The 17,976-nt window shown below is 37.5% G+C and overlaps 1 protein-coding gene across 2 annotated transcripts in view; it reads right to left on the reverse strand.

Moving 5' to 3' along the window:
• CNOT2 (CCR4-NOT transcription complex subunit 2) overlaps positions 1–17,976 on the reverse strand; it is a 93,036-nt gene that overhangs the window by 47,553 nt on the left and 27,507 nt on the right. For both annotated transcript variants that reach the window (XM_050897504.1, XM_050897495.1), the window contains exon 2: positions 11,893–11,965. The gene's annotated coding sequence lies outside the window, so the exon portion shown is untranslated. The remainder of the gene's footprint in view (positions 1–11,892; positions 11,966–17,976) is intronic.

Raw genomic sequence — 17,976 nt, forward strand, 5'->3', positions numbered from 1 at the left:
ATAATTATCAGCTAAATATACACTATCTGTGTATCACATTTATTTACTGATTGTCTTTTGGGAATACCATCAAAGAAGAAATCAGTTATGCTAAGAAGCCAGATTTAACCAAAATTAAGTTCAGAAACCAAACAAGCTTCTGAAGTACCTATGTTGTCATGGGAAAACAAAATAAAATGCAACAAATAAGCAAAGAAGCACATAACAGATAGGCAAACTTGCATTTCTAGTAACCATGACAGTAAACCTGTCTATGAAAACTGGTATTTGGTTAATATGGAAATGGGTCAGTCTTAGAAAGGAGAAATTCAGCTGTCAAGTTTGTAAATAAATAAGCAAAAACCAAAATTCCATTCTGGAAAGATAATGAAATTTGCTTCAAATGTTCTCATAATAAACTTATTACTACAGTGGCACTTCTCCTGGATCCTCAAAATTCTGAGTTTCTCTCAACCAGTATTTTGCACCTCAACCATAAGAAAAATTGCCATTAGAAGATATCAGAATGACAACTTCCTACCTTCTTTTGTTTGATAACCTTTGACTCATCCCATTAGGTAATTCAGAAACACACTGGTTGAAAACTACTTGCAGTTTTAACTAAAAATTGATTTTGCAATTGAACAACATTGCAGTTTGCCATATGAACTGCATTAGTGCTTTTGAGTATTTTGCTGTAGACAAACCAAGTTTTGCTGTATTTCAGAAATTACCCTTTCATAACAAATTAGAATAAGATATTCTTTAATTCAGCAAGTTAATCTATTTGAATTTCATCTCCAGTTTCATACCCGAGCTTGCCTTTTTTGTTGCTTTGTGGTGTGGGTTTTTTTATAAAATAAATAAAAAGGCACTTTACCCAGTTAAGACATTCTAGATCTACTCAGACGCACTCCAGCGAGTTCCTTAATAGGGCATAGACAATGGTAAAGCCCAGCTTTAAAAGATTAGGAAATCAGCTACTGCACTAAGTTTTTCAGAAATAATAAAATCCTATCATTCCCTCCAGTCCCCAAAGAAAGAAGTTGGAATTTGGCATTTTCTTAAACATTGCAATTCTCAGAGCAAATTGATAAAAATGCAGTTTCTGTGTTCAGCAGAATTCTGCTGCAGCAAATGGTGCGTATGGCCAAACTGACATGATGTATGTGCAGTCTGAAAGCTGGATGAGGTAACTGGAGAAATGAACCCATAAAATCAAATCATACTAAGCACATGTAAACTGTTCTTCTCAAAGACTTAACATTGTGACAGATTCTATGCATTTCTCATGGAGGCAAAAAAGGAAATAGTGACAAAAAAGCCAACAGTTAAAGAAATTTGCATTTCCTACTCTAAAAACTCATTTTTGTATGAAATAAGTCGTAGAACTAGTTATAATTTGAGTAACTTCAGCTGAAAACTCAAGGAGGGGTGCCAAGACAACGAGGCAAAGCAGATATAGGGAACAAGAAGTTTCAGCCTGAAAAAACTGCTGCAATTTGTATAAACAACAGAAAACAGGGGATTTCAACAGGGAAACGCCAGTCTGCTGTCAGAGTACTGGTACTATCAACTCTCTCTTTACTGTACTCCCCCTCTGCTAGAATGCAACAAAACAGGACAGTTGTTTTACTAGCATATGTTCCACGATACAAGTATGGGCATATAGAAGAGAAAAGATCCTCAAGGGACATAAATGCACTTCTATAAAGAGAATTAAGCAGGTTAAGTGATAATCAGACAGGCAGTAAACCAAGTTTGGAATTCTAGCATCTTAATTCATAGAATCCCCAGACAGGACAAATATGTTAAAAAATGCAAAGAAATTAAGTATGATTTTTGACGAAAAGCTCAAACCAGTTTAAGGGGAAAAAAATAAAGAAACAAACTTCTAACAGGTTTTCATTCTTCATTGGTATTCAATAATCATCACGTATTCACAAAACACATTTTTTAATAGCAATTAGAATAGGAAGTTAACTAAGTAAGGTTAAGTGGGTTGGACTTCAGCTTCACAATCAAGAGACCTGCTATGCTACAGTATTTCTTCTCTACTAAGTGTTACAGCTTTAATATCAACATGACATACTTTGCCACCTCTGACTCTTGGTATCACTCCTAGCCACTCAACACCTTTTTCCACAAACGACAGACAACTCAGATGATGCACACATAGACCAACAGAGCTTAACCTATAAAACAAACCAAGTCCTAATCTAGTCCAAGTCAGCCAACTGCTCTCACTAAAGGTCCCACTTGTGAAGGGGAGATAATTGCTCCCAGTATTACAGAAATTATAAAAAGTTTCATTAATAAGGAACATCTCAGAAACATTTTATGTTGGTAAGTCCCCTAAGAAGTTATAAAAACAAAAGAAAATCTGGCGGAGTAACATGCAAACCTTATTTTACACTGAAATAAGGTGGTAACCATTTTTCTGAATTATGCCCATTGTAACTAGTATGTTAATAGCCGATATTCCTCCTAAGAGACAGTCTTTAACTGTTCTGCAAGCCAACTCCCTGCTACCACTTACTGAAAGCGAGAAAAGCCATTTGGCCATGTGGAGGACAGATATGTATTTGATTGCCAACATCGTTGCAAACAAAAGGTCTACTTTTTGGTACGTCACAACAGACAACCATGTGTTACTCTACAAATTCATCTGCAAGCTTCATTAAGCTCTCTCTTTCTAAAACATCTACACATTTAGTTACATGCCAGCCTAGTGTGACATTATACTTAAAAGAAAAAAAAAATATACTTAAGCCTCCTAAATGGGAAGACATAGTTAAAATAAAATAGCCTTAAATAAAAGTGGCACACTAAACCAACAGCTTGTGTACTGATAGCCAAACATCTTACTCATTTTGTACAATTTAAAGCCTTTTAATTCACATGTAAACTGCATCCCACTGCTTCAAAACCTTTGTTGAATTTCTTGTGTTTGCCAAATCAGAAACTTTTACAAGGAAAGCTGGTGGTGAGGAAAGAGAAAACAACACTCCCAAAGGTCTCAGGGAGGCTTTATCCCTCCAGGGGACACAAAATTGAAGACCACCAGCAGCAACAATACTGGCAGGGCAGGGGGTGGTAGCATGGGGATGGGAGTGGATGAGTCGGAAACATGAAGGTCAGCTGGGCCTCCCAGGCAAGGGAAGATGGTTGCTGATAGCACAGCTGAGAAGCAACTCTCCAGCAGCATTAGGAGGATGGCATTGATACACTTGTCAGTGAGCAAGAAGACCATGTGCACGCTCTATCACTGGGTGAGTGTTTTTTCGCTTTCTCTTAATCTTGATGTGGTCCCTTACATCACATCTAAGCCAAGCTGATATCGTTTCATCTGCTAAGTGTCCTCTAGCTTTCTCTGTAGAGTCACTACCTTACATACTCTTCAAGCAATATTTCTTAACAGTTCCTATGCACCCGATTCAGTTGAAACCAAAAACGCCCATCGATAAGCTTTCTAGATCTGTACTTCTTTAAAATATTAAGCCTTATTAAATGACGTATATTGCAATAACTATTATGTAGTCTGTATCTGTTCACTGGACACTATCTTTTGTTAGTTCATTTACCATTTAAAAACTTTTGCACTATACATCAGACAACGAGATAAAGCTTATAAACCAAGAGAAAAACACAAACTTTGAAGTAATTCAGATTTCTTTCATTATCTCAGGGTTCAGATGTTTTCGTCATGTCAAATCTCTTCTATTGTGGGAGAAGAATAAAAGATTAAAAATTAAAGAACAGGACTCCTTTGACTTATTTGCTTTCAGCTGAGACTCTCGGCCAGGAGGCCAGATTTCTGCATCTGTGCTTCAGCTAAAAGAAGGGTAACCATCACTCCAGCTGGGAAGTTGCCACGTTGATTTTGAACAGGCTCCTCTTTCCAAGAATACTGCAGTTATCTTTTTTTTTTTTTCTTTTGTTTGCACAACAACTGATTCCACTAACTTTTTAAGACAGCAGCACTGCCTACTTATTCCTTCTCGGATACAGCCAAAACTTTCATGTTTGGTTAATCTAAAACATTGTATTTTAAATAAGCTCTGGTTTCCCAAGCATTTCCTGCAGTTAAGCACTATACAGTCAGATGTAGATCATGATTAATGGAGTAGCAACAGGATTTTTTTTTCTTTCATTAGTCAGATGGAGTTTGTTGACATTAAGTAAATCAGTACTAGACCCATTTCTACGCTAGCTTTTGCCAGGGGGTGGGAAGAGATGTTGTTAGAGTTTTTTTTGTTTAGGGATCACAAGATAGAGGACAACTGAAAGAGCACAACTAATTTTTAAAGATTTATCTAACAGTACATTCACACATACAGTATTTAATGTAAGCTGCTGACCATTTGTTTGAAGCATCCTCAAGAAAGAGGTAATAACACTATTTTTACTTTATGTTGAATTTTAAGAAATATAGGGTTCCTTTTGGTTTGGGTTTCTTTTTTTTTTCCAGAGGTATTCTAAAAATAGAAATAGCTGAGAATATTCTGGCCAAAAAATTCATTCTGCACACACAGCACATCAAACAACTTGTCTTACCTTAAAATACAACTGGAAAATTCAAAACATTAAGTATGTTTAATATATTGAATCCTTGAAGGGAAAGAAATATTTACGAGCTGCCACAACTTCCTGGCAGCATACTTGCTTCTCAGTGACTCTCCTTCTCCAGACTAATGGTACGTTCTGCAAAAGCAGAAACATTTCCAAGAGCACAGACAGGTTAAAGTTAAATTCATGTATGGCTTTTTAGCATGTCCTCTTAAAACATACTTAAGAGAGTCTGTACCTCTTCAGGGCAAACGCAAAAATGCAAAGTTAAAATTAAAGAGTTCTATCCTTTGGTTATTTATTTATTATTTTTTTAAATGAAAGCCTTAAGACACTTTAGGAAGCACGTTTCTCAAAATATTCCAGGGCCTGTTTCTTGTAACCTTCTGACTACGCAGCCAGGCTATGTTGTGATTACAGCTGTATCAGGTTCATCCATAAAATAAAGTATGACAAAACAACTTTGATGTTTTTACATCATATCTAAAGAACAAGGACACAAGCAGTCTTAAAAAAAATTACTGAATTTATTTTAAAGATAATGAAAAAGTACCAGAATTATTTAAGACTTTAAATTGCTGAACTGCAATTCTTCATTGATTTTTTATTATTGTGTTAATTGATATTAGTAAAGAATTTTCAGACTTAAGATACTATTCCATACTGGAAAAGATAAATTACAGCCTCTGGAATCCCTACCATGCTATCACAACTACAATCACCAAGTAAAATTAAGAAAGTGCTAAATGCACCTATCATGCCTTTCCACTGTACTAATCTTCCACACATTTAATTTAAACCTCTTCAATCATTCTGTTCTCCATTAAGGTTGTCAAAAAATGAATTAATCTAGGTATGCACGCTCTCATTTAAGCAGGTGGACTTCAGTCAGACTCCCATACTGTAAAACTTTGGCTCAATATATACTGTAAACTTTGTTCAAATATCAGAAACTAAAATAACACGTCATTTTTCATTTTAAAGCAATTTCTCTTTGAAGCAACAGACTTTACGCCACAACGTTTTAAAATAGAGCTACCTCAAACTGGCAGTCTAAGCTCAGACTGCAAATGTTGCTTAGACCTGGCCCAAGTCCCAGACATGGGATGGTTCCCTCCTTCTCATACCTTCCTCACAGTTTCTCAGAAAACAGTTGCATGTATTTAGAGCTCCAAGACAGGACGGCAATGTTTAGCGCCTCAACAGCCTGGTAAAACAAGCAACAGGGCATTACTTCCTGTTACTCTGTTCTCATTAAAAAAATAAAAGAGTATTTTTACTGAAAACAGGACTACTCACTCTTCAGCTAATGTATATAGTCTTGCTCACAATGAAAGTTTTGTAGTTGGTGAAGTGCTTGCAAAGGCAAGACCTCAACTTTCACTTTTTCTTTTCCTACAGCTGATTTCGTAAGATTCAAAAGTTATCCTGACCAGCAGCATTACTACGCTTTCATTTAGAGTTGCAATAGCAAAACACTCAAAACAGTTTTAGTCTCAACCCATTTTACCAGTATTGCAGATTGGGAAAATACAGGGATTTAAATCATTACACCACAATGTGATGCCAAATTCTTTCAAGTCTTCTCAGGGTCAGCCAAGTCCTGGAAGAAGTTCTTGCTTCTTGAGTGACACAATCCCTTCCCTGCCCTTCCCCACCCTGCACAATCTTGAAGCAGGACTCTTAAAAGTTTTGCTTTTAAAAAGACACATTGTTCCAGCACTGTTCAGGAAAGACAGAGAAAGACTAATTTCTTTACCACATTTTCAAAATCCAAATGAATACTCTAAAGGCATGGATACGTCCTTCTCCGAGCATCAGGCTGGTGAGAATATGAAGGGCGATACATTTCATCATGAACCTATATACTGGATAACTGGAAGCAGTTACACATTACATAAATTTGTAACTATTCTTAAATTAAACAAAACATCACCCACATAGTGCAGCTCTCTTTCAATGACAGGAAGTGTATAATAATTAGCTCTCAAAAACTACAAATGGCAAAAGCATTTACAAACACTGAAGTATTCTTTGTGTTTGATCTCCTTCGTTACTGTCGTTTTTAAAAAATGGTTTCTGAATCTCTGTGGTGCCACAAGGTTTTTTACTGCACTGTGAAATAAATGTATTTTTTACCACTTTTGTTAACCTTTCCCCCCTTTTTAAAAGGGAAGGTATCAAAATGCTTATTGCTACAAAGAAAAATGTTCCTGGAGGCAGCATACGTAAACAGCCCATAGAACAGCACTGTGCACAGTTAGCAACTTCTAAAACCCCGCCACGCACAAAAAAGTATGTTTTCCTAGTTCTGCCCACAGTTTATCTTCAAAAACCTAGTTTAGAAACAGCAATACTTTTAATGTATACAGGTAAGAATAAGAGAGCCAAAAAAACCCATTCTGTATAGTGACTGGATATATATCATCAAAAGCTTTCTGCTTATTAACAGAAAAAAGCTTGATGAGATTGCTGGATCACCCACATCTAAGTGAAATGCAGAAAAAAAATTCAGAGTCACAAACAAATGACTTTTTAGGAATCTGAACTTAAACAGTTATCGAGCAAATTCTACCGCAGACAAACCATTTGCCTCCAAAACTGGAGATTCCTAGAAGGAAGGAACCATTAGCACTCACTGCTTCTGAAGTACCAACCAGAATTTTGTTAAGCAGCTGCAAAGAAAGGTCTAGATGACTCAATAAACTAAATGCCTGATGAAAGCTTTGAAAGCAGAACAAGGAGAAACAGGTATACTACTGATAGTTGGTAGAAAGCAGTTTACTTGAGACTCAAAGCACTCTTTGAGAATAGGAAGGTTGTTTAGGATACTCTAAAATTAGTTTAAAAGTGACAGCAAATCAGTTACGGGAAGGGAGGAATATAAACACATAACCATGATCCACTACATGCTGCAGTTACAAAAATTTGATGGTAAGCAAGTTTTTTGGATTCTGAAGTGACAGAAGCCTTCTACACATTCACTGGACAACTCTTACATTAAGGGGCTGCATAGGAAGATTTTTGGTTTTGGTTTTTTTTTTAATTAAAGATTCACTACAGTGTGAATCATCACTGAGCAGGATTTTCACAAGGCATACGGTTTCACAGCAGCAAAGTCTACTGTCACAGTCTGCTCTTGGCTGGCTTGCTAAATTTTCAGCCAGTTGGCTCCGTGGTGCAGCTTTGCTACATGGTTACAGCCGTGGTTACACCACACCATAGGGGTAGGACAAGGTAATAGCCACAGCCCCTATTTACAGTATCTTAACAGCCAAGAAACTGTATCTGAAGATCAAGGTACTAGGAAATGAAGAAAGCCAAGCACCCTGTTGTCCATATTCACTTCATCAGAAGAATGAATCCTTGTATGACGGACAACACTATTAAGCAAGTATAATATGTAACTGATCACATGCAGTGGTGAATTGAACTAGGGTGGCCAATACAGCTGCCACCTAGGTTTTTCCATCACGCCCCTTCCCCAGGGGCTGCTGACAAGCTGCAGAACAGAAGTAGCAACCAAGGCACCACCAATTCACTCTTGGCAGGTTATACTGAAATTCACTTAGGGTTTGCTACATACCCTGTCCAACCATCCCTACAGCAGGTACAACCACCTCTGGGACATGAACAAGAACACAGCTGAGGGTGGTAACCACATAAACCACCCCACTTTCACTCCACAGGGTGCCACTCACCTCACATCACCTGCATGTGCTGTTTTCCCTTATCTGCTCAATTGCCTTTTCATTGGGAAAGAATGACAATAAAACCCCAATAAATCCATGGATCCTAAAAGATTTTAACTACGGTTACCTTTATGCTTCTCATGTCATGTCAAGTGTTAAACCTCAGTCTAAAATTTCAATTGAAAAAAAAAAAAAATTGACCAATGCCTGTTAATTGATGATTCAGGCACTACAATAAGAGTGCTATAAGAAAATAACACTAAAGGAAAAGAATCTGTCAGCAAGACATGAAGAACGCACAGAGAAAAGATGCATGACTTGAAGCGCCTTTTTTTTTTTTTTAAATAGAGATAAATTTGCTAAACTTTAGATTAAAAGTTTAGATAGCTGGTTTGGGCATGCATAGTCCTAGTTAAGCAGATAAAACTGAGGAGCTGTAGATTTTCTTTTAAAAGATAAACTTTAAAAGAGGACTTAAAAGTTTCTACGTTTCAGATTACTTAGGAATGAAGTAATTCTATGAAGATTTTCAGTATACTATGGCTCTGTGAACTTGGAAAGTATTCTCTGCATCCTCTGTGTATTCATTTTTCTGTGCTTCCTGTGAAGCCTATAGTACAATTAATTGACAAAAGATTGAAATAAAACCGTTTAGGCTTTTTACTTTCTGGGTAGAAAGTGCATCCTTGGTCAGTTCTATTTTCCTCCTTTTACTATCGTTTTCCAGTTTAACAGCTTTCTTTCTTATCACAATTCTGACAAATTTCAGAGGAAAAATTCTTTCAACTCTCAATTATTTACAGTGATCCAACAAATTTCAAAGGAAGAAAAGCTGAGGCTTTGCCTAATAAGGAGAAAGACAGGAGTCCCTCTGGAAACTTAGTGACTTCCAACATTTCTTATTTGATCTTTCGCTCTGTATTGATGCTTCCTAATTTCTTCTCATCAAGAGCAGAGCATGTGTGCTGTTCTCTACAAGGATTCTCCAGTTTCTTTCTGTAAAGACTACTAACTTTTATAATTGGTCTTACACATTATATTAAAGTAGAATTTTACAGTTTCTTCCCTCCCCCTCATATATGTTCTTAGGGACTGACATATCCTCTAAATCAGGGTCTCTGAAATATAACTACTTCATTCCTGTTCAAAGCAACAAATTTGTTCTCAAGGATTTAATACAAACAAAAATCCACATCTGAAAACATTCTCACAAAAGCATCCTTCTGTTCTAAGTTCCGTTCTAAAATACCTACTTTTAAGGGAAGCAAAACATACATTAGGTATAGTCTTCTGTGAGAGGTTTCTATAAAACTTCTTTGTATTAAAAGTGCTAGAGACTGGAAAAGAGAGACAACAGAGATAGAAGAGTGCACAACCAAAGCAGGTTTCTTTTATAAGACAAACCCATTTTAATACTTCAAAAAGAACAGAGTTGAAGATTACTCTCAATAAATGAATGACTTTTCATCTGTGAATCCAGTATTTCAAAACAGGTCGGTCTGGTACTGCTTCATGAAGTATCAGATCTAGTCCAAATTTAAATAAGCAGGGCTGCACTGCCACTCCTGAATCACATGCCTAGGAGCAGTTAAGCTATACCAGTCCTTACTGCTCATACCCTGGTGTCTGCATCTGTCTCAAGGATTTCTGGCTTTAAGAAGTGATCCTATTGCCGGGTTCAGAATAAATAAATTTATAAACAAGGTCACCTGCCTTCCTTATCACAGCAATTAAGTCAGGACAGCTTTTGTCTTCCTGATACCAAGGATATCTGGAACTGCAACTTCTCAAACTCCCAGTCACCAGTCTGCATACTCCATTGCTGCATTTTAAATGTTGGCTCTCAAAGCTGAGCCTTCACCTGTATAGGGAACTGTAATTCCACACTATGGGCTGCTCAGATCTCAGCTTCTTTCAAGCACTACCTGGGAGACTGAAGAGAAACATGCTTTGCCACCAAAAAAAAAAAAAAAAAAAAAAAAAAAAAAAAAATCATTCTCAGAAACTCTCAGAGAAAAGGCACGCTCTCTAATGGTAAACTACTTACCCAGCTTTGCTCTAGGAAAGCCAAAACAGTCTGGAGACTGCCTTGGAAGCAAAAGCAACACACTGATAAATTATTCTGAGGAACAAGAAACCAACCTGTGCCAAGCATAACTTTTTCCCAACCAATTTGGGATTCTGGGACAAGAGCTAGGAGCACATAGGAGAAAAGTTCACATTCACATTTAAATCCTCAAACTGAAGCCTAACTGAGCATAACAAACAATACATGACAAATGAAAGGAAAAACTCTACAAAATTACTTCTGGGACTTTCCGTAGTGTATCATTAAATTCAAACACATATTGCCAAAATGTAAAACAGAGTAATCGCACAAGCAAGCTATTCTTGAGGTTTACTGACTCTTCTGCTCATCTTATTTTAATGAATCTTAAGCATGTCATGACATGTTCCCAGGAACGCGTCCATGCTACTTTAACATGCTGTTTGGCAAAACCCCAAAGCTAACTCGTATGTTTTTAGCTTCATGTCTTCTTATCACGTTCACTTTTTCTTCCCCAATAATTTGTAGGCTCTAATTAACCTACTGTCTGCAGTCCACTGAAATTCCTTCCTAACTCACATCAATATAACAAATTTCACTTTTAAAATGGCGTAATATCCCATTTAGAAGTGTCACCTCCTTCCTACTCTACTTTTAGGCCATAGATATAAAAACTGGCTACGTTACATAGCACCACAGTTTGAGACTTGTAATGCCACTGAATTTTTACTTCAGTGATGTAACGATAAAACAAAACAGTCCTGAACCTTCCATCTTCAAAGATGATTTTATTGAATTAAATGTAATGCCATCCTGAAATATCCTATATAATTAACAACAACATACTTTTCTGTATGAAAAAAACCAAGTTGTTTTCGGGGATTTTTTTAGCCTTTGCCGTTTGAGCTGAAGAACACTAGGGATTCCAAAGAACATTTATTTGCAGAGCAGACTACGTTAATATGAAAATTTTAATCAAGGATTTATTTCTTTTTTTAAGTGGATAAATAAAATGTGATTGTTATTCACTTGCCAAAACGCAGAACTCACGCACCCACTGTATGGTACTACTGCTGCAAAGTTACAATCATGGAACCTTGACTAACTTTTGTTATGATTACAGAATACTGTAAAATAAAAGAATATACTGAAGTGTAACAATTATTGCACTACATGTCAATGCATTGAATGTAGTAAAACACCAACAGTCGTCAAAGATGCCCATGCCCAATCACTTTGTAACGTACATTAGGTAAGTTATGTTCAAATTTGGGAAAACTATCAGAAAGAATACTTTATTTACAAATCTTAAAGAAAAAATATTTGGAAAATTTTTAAAAGCACATAAAAGTAAATATACTTGTTTCAATTTCTCTCTACCACACAAATGCACATATGCATCATTGCAAGGCACTTTTTAATAAAATCTCATAAAAGTAGGGAGCACATTAATATACTTCAAAGCCACTTCCTTCAACATCTCATCATTCTATCTACTGCCTGAATATTTTAAAGACCAAAATCTTACATTTTGATAGCTATCCCACTCCCTTAGAATCAGGTTCTCCTCGAAGAACCTTAAGTGCACTGAAAATAGCTACCTACCTACACACTGTACTTTTGCCCATTAATTTTTTGTCTCTGCTGAGGTAAGCAAATTTTGACCGATGACCACTTCCTGTAAATGAAGTAGATTAATAAAACATTATTAGTAAAAATATATTGTTACCTTCCAAGCCTCTTACAATTCTTACTGTTCCATAAACAGAAAAAAAAAAAATCCACTTCAAAACATTTTGTGCACTGAAAATAATATAAAAATAAACTTAAAATAAAAAGCTTCCGAGTAGTTTTAAAGCAAAAAGCAAATGCAATAAAAAGCAATAATCACACACAAACTAAAGCAGGTGTCATTAACTGTCAAAATTTCATTTTAAAAACAAAATTAGTACTATTTCAGAGACTTCAGAGAAAGATGAATCAGTAGTAAGCTTCCCCCCCCCCCCCAGAAAAAGAAAGGAGTTCATAACATGAACTAAAAGGCTACAGAGATCTAACGTATCTACAGATCTTTTGTCCGAACAGAAAGGCACAGATACCTTGATCCTGTAAAGACAAGTTATTCTAAAAATAACACAGAATTAGTCTCATAAGAAAACCACTTAAGAAATCACAAATGCCCCCAAAATTATTTTTACCTGTGTGTAATTTATTCTCTGCGAAACCCAATAAAACTTGAATACTGGCTGACTCTTTCTATTGTACACCTTAAAGGGAACTTTGCCTCCTTACAAGAAAGACACAAATGCTTCCAAACCACCCTTGGGACAGCAGGGGAACAAGCCCAAATTCATGCCCCAACAGTTTTCACAGATGACTGAAAAAACAAAACCAGAAGCTTGAAGCACAGCATCCGTGTTTCCAAATCCAAAGGAGAAGGAAAGAAACAAAAAACGTTCCCAACAGAAATCTTGGTTCACTGAAGACATAATGGGATGGAAAAAAACAAAAAACAAACCACCAAAAAACAATTGGGAAAGCAGAGGTTCTGACCTCTCGGGATCTCCAGAATCAGTATGTTCTGGCTGTAACTGGTACAGGAAATGAACAGCTACATTGGTGAAAAACCACATCACCCGAGCCTTGAACAGAGCGCGGTATTCTAGGATCCTAAGCTAGTGAAGGAACCAGCTGTTGCACACAATGATAAAGTTGTAATTTTTTTTCCACCAGAAAACCAAAAGGCACATTCACACTGTTAAGAGCGATGCCCAGAAGAAGCACAGCACAACCAGCTGTGATAGGACAAGGCGTAATGGCTTTAAACTGAAAGAGGGTAGATTTAGATTAGATGTAAGGAAGAAGTTCTTTACTGCGAGGGTGGTGAGGCACTGGAACAGGTTGCCCAGAGAAGTTGTGGATGCCCCATCCCTGGCAGTGTTCAAGGCCAGGTTGGATGGGGCTTTGAGCAACCTGGTCTAGTGGAAGGTGTCCCCACCCATGGCAGGCAGGTTGGAACTAGATGATCTTTAAAGTCCCTTCCAACCCAAACCATTCTATGATTCTACTGCAGCTACAGGATAAAACTCCACCAAGCGTTTTGTACCATCCCTTCTCACAATACTTTCCTAAGGTTTGCCACCTCAGAAGAGCGGCAAAATTTCAAAGTAGATTTGCTAAATAATTCGTGTACACTTATTCTGCAAAACTTTTTCTTCACCTTTAAGCAATTCAACGAAAACACTTCACTGAAAATATCACTGAAGCACTGATACACTAGGGGACCTATTCAAAGTAGTTACCACTGAACATGGACTTAAGTGTCTGAAGAAAGCAACCAAATTCCCCAGGCCCACAGCAGTTACTCCTGTGGTCCCTGAGCGATTCAAGTGTAGCCCCAGTGCCAGGGCTGCACTACACAACCAAAACCATAGTTTGCCAATGGTGGGGCAATGGGAGGAAGCAAAGCAGGAGAGGCTGCCATCTCTGACATGGCACCCTGGTGCACACCCAGCCTTGTCACGTCCCACAAAGAAACCATAGGACACCAGCCAAGCTCCTGTCCTCCTCCTTCCACTTCCAAAGGTTGCAAAGTCAACACACACCACCGATAAAGTCAGCAGAAAGTTTCAGATTTGCCTAGTTCTGTGAAGAGACCAGGCCTCACAAGTCAAGTGCCTACGCCAGACGATCCAGAGACACTCTCCCTTCACCAGCACTAGCAAAGAGCAGTAGCACTGCCCAATGTGAGTAGGACTCGGCACCATTGGGTACAAGAATGTGTCTGACAGCTGGTTCTTCACCTGACAAAATGGAAATGGTACCAAATACTGTGTAAAACCCACAGGTTTATTTTTTGAGGAAGGGATTTTTATAAGAACTACATTTGCTATACAAATACATCACTGAAGTGTTACAGGCAGACTGATCCTTTCTGCCTGACAAGGGACTGGATCCTTAGAGAGCTCCAACACAGTAAGACGTAAAACTTTAGAGTTTCCAAGACTACCTTCCAGGTAGGTTCTAAACTCAGCATGCATCACCCATACTCAGCAATGCTGCTTTCTTTACTTGTCTTAAAATGTTATGATTTCAGTTCTAGCATCTGTACACTTGACAATATTAAGTATTTCTTCTAATGCTGTAATCATTCAGACTGTATAAAGTTTCTTTTATTTCATTAAATTCAGACTTGCTACATGTGGAATGGCTCTTTCATCCAGTCCTGTAAACCTATTGGTGGGAGCATGCACCGTACTTGACATGCAAATACAATAAAATCATCAGAGAAATTAGAGAGAAAGGGTTATATTCTTTTCCCGAACAGAAATTATAAAGTTAGTCACAGCATAAGCAACTGGTTTTAGGGTATAATCACTAAGTATCATAATTTCAGCACAAAACTGGACTTTTCCTTTCCCTTGCAAGAAGGGAAAGGACTTGGGTTGCAAAGCCTCCCTAGGCAGTACCACAGAAGTAGCTGGGTTTCAGCTCCTCCCTCTCATCTCTTTACAGCATCAACTACACCAAAGCAGCTTTGTGTTCAGTTCCAGCAGAAGAAAAACGTCATGACATGATAACGCAATCTTTATCAGGCCAATTCAAACAGCACTGATGAATTTCCACAACACTCCAGCCATGTCATCCCTGGGACAGGGATTAAGAAAGCAAGAGTAGGACCTTAGCCGAGTACCAAAATATGACTTGAGAGCGCTATAGTCAAAACAAATCGAAAATAAATACGTTTTGAATGAGAAAATGCCAATCTTCATCACTTTGTTATGTATGTATATAATGTTACATTGAGAAGAAAACATGCTAATACAAATATTAGCCTATTTCATATATACACGCAAATTCTATACTGATTAAAATCACTGTAATTCCACCTCATTACAGAGCTTTTGTTCTCCGTGTTCTATGACAAATGAGAATTCTTCGGCCCAAAGGCTGTGCATCAAGCTGTATTCTTCTTTTCCAAATTAGAAGAGAAAGAATTTTGCAGGAAACGGGAAATTCTCCCTAGCAAAGAGATACCTCATACTCAAGAGAGGCTAGCAGCTGCTACCGTCTCCTGGATAGTAGTCCCTGGCTCCTGCTGAGCTTTCACTTCTGCAGAAGACAGGAGCCATCATCTACTTGGTAACACCTTTACTGACTCTCGGACCCATGACAGACCTACCTTACACAACCTCCCTGAGCAACCTATGTCAGTGTCTGACCATACTTACCAAAAGTCCCTCCAACCTTCGAAAAACCACTTTGTACAAACATCATGAAGATCTTATCCCTTCCCAGAGGGTAAACAACAGCTTTTCCTCTCCCTCTCCTTTTGCACTCAAGAGGCACAGCATTGCACTTGTTCCCAGAGGAGAGCAGCTCCAGTTCTTCCGCCTTGCTCTTCTGGGCCATCTTTGCAAGACCCATGTTCCTTTTTAGTCCTCATAATGGTTAATGTACTTCTATAAGTACAGCACTCCACATGACATCCTAACACCTTCGAACACAGCAACAGTATTTCACTGCTATTTGGATACAGGCATTCCTATATATACATCCTGGAATGGTGTCTGCTTCCCTCTCTCCCTCAACAACGTACTGCTGGTCTGAATGGCTTATTACACACTACAAGCACTACATCCTTTCCTGCTAATTAATCAGTACTCCTCATTATATGTTTGTACTGTTTGTCATCTCTGTATTTGCCTTTTTATGCAAAACAGGTACATTTACTTCCTCTTCTATCATCCAATAATTCAGGAAAATATCAACAAGTACTAGACTCAAGAAAATGCACATGAAACCTACAGTTTCCCTACAGTTTCACAGTGAAGTACTTATACTACAGTTTTCCAGACAACTTGTAGTAGCTTCAATCTAGGACGTACCTCCTTAGCTTAGTTATGTAGACCATACCAGCGTGTGCCAAAAAGCTCCTCCTAAAATACACAGTATCTATTGCTTCTCCTCTACTCAGATCTGCTCCACCACAGAAGGATATTGGATTGCTTTAGCACAGTTTGGTTTTGTACTAAGTCTCTTTCAGATTAAGCTTCAAAAGCAATACCCAAGTCAAATTCAATCTATAGCATAGCTTTAGGTTTTCCAAAACCTCAACCAAGTGACCAACCCTCCATTCTAACAAACTGAGAAAAAGCGTTAACCAAAAAAACCAACCAAAACCGCATAAAGACGACACACTCTAAGAACTATCTTATTTTAAAAGAAAGTTAGACACAGAGGAGTAAAGCTCACAGAAAAATAGAGTAACAATCTATTTTTTTTTAAAAAGAGAAAATTAGTATTAACAATAAATTTGACAGAACCACAGAAAATTCAAACATTTTCTCAAACATCAGCTTCCCTTTTTTTTCCCCCCGCTCCTTTGATTTTCAGAAATACTATGCAGTATTCATATTGACCCAGTCCCACTTTGAATTCCAGACTACACAGCTTGGATGACTGTCTCCATACAAACCGATCCTAGCAAAAAAAATACATGTTAAGGGCCAGGAAAATTGGAAAATACTTCTTGAAGCATTCCAAACTTTAACATGGATTAACGCAAAGCTAAAACAAAGACGCCTCTGATGTTAAGACCTTAGGTTACATACAGTAAGGACAACAGGAAGTACTTCACTATTGGAAAGGTTTCATTATTTAATTTACAAATCCCAGTAAAAATGTCAAAACAGTGTTTATACTAAAACACATTAAAATATGCATGTCATTTTGCATAACATTTCCTCTCCACCAAGCTCAGATAATATAGTCTGCTTCTATTTGTGATACATTAGTTTAATATTTGCATTTTGAATACTGGAGAAGGCTGCCTGCATTTTTCCCCATAGAAGAATTACTTTGAAAGATATTGTCTCTATAGTGTCATACTCATTAGTCTTGACTGATGAACAGTTTCATTATTTTCAACTTTGATTTGCTGTTGTTACAGTTTAAAATTAAGTTTATTTCAGCATCTTCCTTCAAATTCAGATATTCCTATACTGCTTTGACTTTACGTACTTGCAAAACCTTCAGCTAAGCAGTGATCCTAATCCCAACTGCTTCAGGTCATTTTCAGGAACAAACTGTTGAGAGATTTTTTTTTTTTTTTTTTTTTTTAAACAGAGAAATTGCTCCCTCCTCCTGTCTGTACTAATGTATAAAGAAAAGGTTTCTCTAGGTAATGAGGCCCTTTTGCATGCTCCACCAAACCAAGCAAATCTGCAGTACAAGTTCTTTGTCAGTAATGGAAGAGATCAGAAACAGACAGCTGCATGAAGAATCCTGCTTTCAAAAGCAACACTTAGGCTTGCTTTATAGTCAGTCAAGAGAAGTATCAGGGGAGGAATCGCTCCCTAGACTGACCTCTATCCACTGACTATAAAGGGAGCCTGAAGAGGTAGATGAACCAGATTTCAAACTTGTTAGTAATTAAATATAAGCAAGGCAGATCTACTCACTGCATTTAGCTGAGCGTACTTTACATTTCCTCTGATCTTACTGATTGGAACAAAACCAATAATCCTAAATTTGTCACGCCAGAATTCTAATGGCTCATGCTAAAGAGAATATCATCGTTTTATTTGTCACACAGAAATGCAACCACCGTCTAAAATGAATGATTAACTAACCATGCACAATAAACTAAAACAAAGTTTACCACTTACTGTATTTATCTGCAGCTCA

The sequence above is a fragment of the Gymnogyps californianus genome, chromosome 1 (genome assembly GCF_018139145.2).
Source record: "Gymnogyps californianus isolate 813 chromosome 1, ASM1813914v2, whole genome shotgun sequence".
Lineage (NCBI taxonomy): Eukaryota > Metazoa > Chordata > Aves > Accipitriformes > Cathartidae > Gymnogyps > Gymnogyps californianus.